The sequence below is a fragment of the Anopheles gambiae genome, chromosome 3 (assembly GCF_943734735.2).
Source record: "Anopheles gambiae chromosome 3, idAnoGambNW_F1_1, whole genome shotgun sequence".
NCBI classification, from domain to species: Eukaryota; Metazoa; Arthropoda; class Insecta; order Diptera; family Culicidae; genus Anopheles; species Anopheles gambiae.
The window spans coordinates 77,358,319-77,364,318 of NC_064602.1; the positions used below are offsets into that span (position 1 = coordinate 77,358,319).

Here is a 6,000-nt window from a genome sequence, read left to right on the forward strand (position 1 = left end):
AAATGATTACGATAATTGAAATTCTCTTCCAGAACTTCGGAACTCCCTCTCGTTGCTTTACCCCTTCAACTATTTCTGCTGCGCTGTGTGTCAACCCGGCCGGGCTACCAAATTCCAAAATCCCCCCCGGAAGATTAATATTGATTGATAAGCGAACAAATGGACGCTTTGTCCGTTTGATGTTGGTTTCCCTTCTGGTTTTCTCCCTCCCCTATTTCCGAGTCCATCAAAGTCCTCCTTCCCGACTGTCCAGAAACTATCATAACTTTACATCAATCGAGCATTATTAACTCGACACCCCGCCTTTTGGCCAGGAGCGCTGTCATAACATAACATGCAGACGCCCGGAGGCCCTCTCCCGCGTGTGTGCCATGTTTTGACAAATGCTGATGTACACGAAAATCCCCTAAGTAATCGGTGTCGGACGGATTCGGTTCGGGGTTTTAAGGTGCAGCCCTTGTGGATTAACCTTCTTCTTCCCCACTGTGTGAGTGTTTCACCCTCCAGAGGTACCAGGGTGGCGTCCCAGTGATAATGAATACCCGTATCAATAATTTAATCCCTCTTGAAGTGTCCGAGCCCGAAGCCTCGAAAACGGAGCTCGAGTTCCATGCGGAGAAGGAGCTGCTTTTTGTTCGAAAAAACGGGGTCAGAAAGGGGGAAGGTGTGAAACTATCGGCCCGCTTAGCCACAGATACGGATCTTCCCAGCGTGGCATTAAACTCCGAATCGTGCTTTGCCGAATCGATCTTTTCTCTTTTCTAGAAGAATATCCAACAAACAGACACTACGCTTAACCGCACGACCCGGTCCGGGTCCGGTTGGTTGTAGTTCATTTATTTTACCCCAAAGTTGCAACAGTCCGTTCCGGTCGCTCCTTGACGAGGATCCCGTGTCCACTGGAAGGGTTTCCGTTGTTTATTCTATTTCCATTTTCGCATCTCTCGCCCTTCGCCCGTCCCGTGCCGGATGAGCACTAACCAATGAAAAATCTATTTTCCTGCTGCCAGCTTTGCCAGCCCTACTTCCTGCTGGTTGCTTCTGCCCAGTCTCGATGCGCGTCTGCGAATGCACCGTGTCAAGCGCACGTTATCGGATGCATCCCCTTCCCTGCCAGAAGAGGGCTCCCCGCTCGATGCGCCCGGATAAGGGGTCTTTAATAAAACATAAAACGAGGAAAGATAGCATAATTTATAGCGGAGAATTTATCTTCTGTTTTCTTCTCACTGCGTTCGTGCATTCGTCTTCACCGGCTCCGTCTGCTGCGCTCTTTCCATTTTTTTATCACGCCAAGTCCATCACTCGAGGGCATCGGCGGGATGCAGCTCGGCTAGGGCGTTTAAGCGTAGTTTTATACCACGTTTTGCCCGTTTGCCATTTTTTGCTTGCTAGTTTCAGCCGGTGTGTCCGCTTCCACCCACGCCATGCTCAATCGTCATATCACGATCGGAAATAAATCCCTTCACAGGAAGCAATCGCATCCAAACCAAGCGGGATCGAGCAGTTTGGCAGAGTGTTTGATCCAAATTGAAATCATCTCACACAAAGCCAGCTCGCAGGGCTCACGCGAGCGTACATTACCGTCGGCCGGATATGGACCCCCAAAAGCCCAATCCGCAACAAAATCCACTCACCACAAGCAGGAAAATAACAGCCGCTTTCAAATTTATCGACAGCTCTCCGTACTGATACTCCCATTAGCACCGACGGACAAGCAAAAGAGCGTGAAAAGTTGCATTCGCATCGCCCAAAAAACGGGGACCATGTTGCCGTTGTCATTCGCCTGTTTTTGCCTCTGCCGTGGCCTGCCCCAAAAGCCTACCCCATTTTCGCTTAAGTGACATACACACACGCGCGCGCACGCCATTTGCTGATGTGGCTTTTATGTTTCGGCCCTACGAGAGCATCATCCCTTCGACACACACGGGGAGGGGAGAAAAAACCCCCCACCCGAAAGTGATAATCGTAAAACGGAACAACGGACCATCGTCGAACGTTGAAAGCGAAACTTTAACACACACGGCAACGACTACACTGGGACATCATTTAAAATGGCATCGGTGAGTGGGGGAGTATTTTGAGCGGGACTTATCGCCACGCTGGGACAGGTGTGATTATTTTAAATTAAAAGTCCTTTTAATAAAACTGGCGTGTTGCGCTGGTGGGTTTTTAGATTAAATGGATGGGATTTTGGGGTTTTTTTTTGGTTCATATTTGGGTCTAAAGAGCGATAAAAAGTCCCACGCAGAAGACGAACCCCCTTTTGACTTGGGTTGGTCGGTGCATTTGCGAAATTGACTCACTAATACCCGGTGACCCCAAGGAGGGTGATAAATCAGTTTAATTGTGTTTAAAATTATCCTGTCTGTCCTAAAATTAGTTCTCTTCAAACAAAACTTGAAACAAAACATAGAAAAAAGTGAAATCATATTTACTATTTGTTTTCGAAAAATAAATTTCCTCAGGAATGCTTTCAAACATATCTTACCCCTCGTGCGACACGCTTGGGCAAGAATTTCAACCCCCCTCACCAAACAATGTTGTAAAACATTATGTCACTCCGTTTTGCTTCACGCCAAATACGACAAAACAAAAACAAAACAAGCACACACATAACGAGCTATCTTAGCTTCTTCTTTGCTTTATTCGCTTTTCCTCTTCTTTTGTCCACTAAGATAGTCCCGTGCTCAAAACATTGGTAATTTACGTGAAAGTGGATTACCCTTTTCCATCACCACCACCGCCGTCTCCATGTGATCCTATCTTATCCCCAAAAAAAAAAAAACACACACACTCATAAAGACTTTAAACATTGAGACACTCCTGCGCGGAAAGTGAACTCTTACCAAGCGAGCCCTGTGCTATGTTTGGCATTCGTTATTTGAAGTTAAATAAACCACTTCACACGATGGCAGACGGTACGGGGTGTGTGTAGTCACACATGTGTGTGCGGGCAATAAAAACGCCTAATAAATGACCTTTCACGCCGGGGGCACGCCGTGTACCGTGTTCTGTCACGCAGCTGCAGCGCGCGCGAGGTATTTGCGCTTACAATGCACCCGCCTTATAGCCGCAACGCGTCACCCGCGTCACCCGCGTCTTGTTCGATGGGTGTTTGGGGGGTATTACGCCCAAAAATAGCGTAGCGACACGTACGGCACCAACAGATGGCAGATCGCGGCCCGGTGATGTCGATAAATCGGCCGTCGTCGTCGTTGTCCCGTGGACCGTGTTAGCCGCCGCCACCGTCGACAACAACGTCACAGCAAGCAAGCCGATCTTAAAATAAGCCCAGCCCTAGGTCCACGCTGACGGATCAGGGCTGAACCTCACGTGCGTGTGTGTGCGTGTCTAAAATGCAACGTTTGGAGCGTTTCGAGTGTGTTCATCAACGGAAAATTAACCAATTAATTAATTGAACGCTTCTGTTGAGTGCGGAGTGTTCGAGTGGACAACATATGCTCCACCGAAGGGTGCATTTACCCTTCGGTGTCAGGATTAAAATCAATTTATTGGGCATTGTTTCACGTCAACGCATTGACCAACGATTTATGACGGTTTTATCGAGCAGGGAGTTCTGCTCTGCATTTCAACTTCAGTGTTAACCAAGTGGCCAGGTCCTCAACAAGGTCCTCTACGACAAGTACCCGATACGAAATAAAGTGCCATAATTCTCAATAACATCTGCATTGCCGGGCCAGCACGAGCACGAGCATGTGTCATAATCAGACCAGCTCTAAAACCTCCAAACACTGCTATCATCTCCAGAAGAATTATGTTCCAACATCTCCCCGGGTGAGATGTTCCCGCAACAAACCGCACTCATAAATAGATCGTCATCTACACTACACCTACGCAATTTTCTAACCCCTATCCGTAGTACATCCATCCCGGGGCTCGAAGTCATTACACAAAAATTCCGCTCCATCCCCAAGCTTACCATCAGATAAAGCTGATTGTTGAAAAAGCATTAGGACGCACTCTCTTTCCCTCACTTTCACAACAAACGGTGCACCACAACCACAGAATGATGGGTTTTATCTACGGCTGCTTGGATCACTGCATCATCCATTCTGGAGGCACGAGTTGGCAGCAGGTGTTCTCTGATCTGTCTGATAGTGGGGTAAATATTCCAACACCCTGCCAAGTAGAGCCGTTCGTTACCACCTGGCTGGCATCGCTGGCACTGACTGGGTAGAGAGTGAAAGGTGATAAAATATGATAATGTTTGAATAAGATTAGAACCGAGCGGCAACGAGACTTCTGTTCGATTCCCAATCCCTCCTAGTGTACAAGCGAGCCCCGAGCGTATGCGTGCGGATTGCTTTGACGTGATAGCGTGCCACACGCCAACGGGGAAAAGAAAGAACTCCCAATGTACGCACACACACACTGACAAAAAGAGCCTAGTAACGAACCGTTGGATTTGCCACTGCCCGGATGACTTCGCCACACGAGGCTTATTAGCCCTGCGTACCCCGCGCCGACCAGAAGGGATAATCATAATAATGAATAAAATAATTTGATTTATGATGCGTGTAAAAGGTGTGCTGCCCCGGCCCACGGTTGCTGGAACAAGACATCAGGGAACCCGCAAAGGGACGACCATAAGTTATGTGATAATGTTGTGTGACATCCGAAGCCATTCTTGATGGCGGACACCTCCGGACAGGGACATTGGATGGCGGCATTGACTTTGGAACTTCTGGCCCTATCAGTCCGCCTGCGTCTGCGAATGACCCTGCGTGCACCCTGCGCGTGAGATAGAGCCGAGGCAGAAGACAAGCAGGAGGAAGCGATAGCAAACGTTTAAATATTTATTATCATGTCCGAAACGGAACGGGATAGTTATTACGATCTGCTTATGCTTGTGTGTGTCATTTATTTATGATAGCACTCATAACTGTGTGCCCGGCTGTACCAGGGGGATTGATGTTGGTCATGTTCTTTTTCTCCAACGGATGGCCAGCATCGCTCGGACGAGGTTTCCAATTTTCATTGCAGGCAAGAGCGGAAGGATGACTTGTTTTTTATTCGCTTTTTCTTATTTATGCACGCTTCAATGCATCGTTGAAATGATGTTCACTTGAGTGGTGCATGTTTGCACACGTTCTGCAATATGCACATCAAGCTCGGGGACGTCATGAGGTGAGGCTCGTTCGATGACAGAGAGAAGCTTTTGCACATTAGATGGCACTTTATTTGATTTACTCCCCTTTTGCTTTATGTACATCTCATAATAAAACTCTTTTTTATTCTTGTTTTGTTTATTGAACCGCGTGCTATTACTTCACTAGAGCTGTACCCCCAATGTACTTGAAAGCTCGTTTACGCACCGAAAAAAAGCTCTCACTAGCCGCCTCAATAAACACAGCCACGCACAAGCAAACCACAGCATTAAAAAGAATCAATTAAAACAGGCCTTCACAAGCGCGTTTCGGCGGCAAAAGCATATTTTTTACGATCGATCGTTATCTGCGGGCTGGTTTATTAGCATCACCCCCCTCCATACACCCCCGCTTTGCTTTGCATGATATCGGTGTACCCCGTTAGCTAGTATTACTAAATACACTGTGCAAGACGTCATGATGAACGCAGGTTTCGCGCCGCGTCCGAACTGGTTAAGTGACAGCATTTTTATGTTAATTTGTCTGTCAAGTGGTTTTTCATGTTGCTTGGCGTGAGTATGTAGAATGGAGGGGGAATAGGGGATGTAGCTGATGATGCTCATCTTATTACCCCTGTGTGTGCTTGTGTTTATTACCACCAGCAATACGGTGCGGTTGATCGTAAAAAGCGCACCCATTTACAATCACAGACAGATGATGGCCAAATGATGCGAAATGTTGCACATTACGACACGGAGTGGTTCGTCGCTTTTTTTCTCTCCTTTATAGTTGTTTCGAAATTAAATGAAAACTATTTTATTTCCCCATTCCTTTCCGATGGGATTGGCAAAAGATGCGCCAAGCAGGATTTTAACGATCGAGTTTACGGCGG

The 6,000-nt window shown here is 47.3% G+C and overlaps 1 protein-coding gene across 2 annotated transcripts in view; it reads right to left on the reverse strand.

Annotated features, from left to right (window-relative positions):
- LOC1270698 (nyctalopin) overlaps positions 1 to 4,172 on the reverse strand; it is a 62,593-nt gene extending 58,421 nt beyond the window's left edge. For both annotated transcript variants that reach the window (XM_061656701.1, XM_061656702.1), the window contains exon 1: positions 3,941 to 4,172. The gene's annotated coding sequence lies outside the window, so the exon portion shown is untranslated. The remainder of the gene's footprint in view (positions 1 to 3,940) is intronic.
- Positions 4,173 to 6,000: the final 1,828 nt, after the last annotated feature.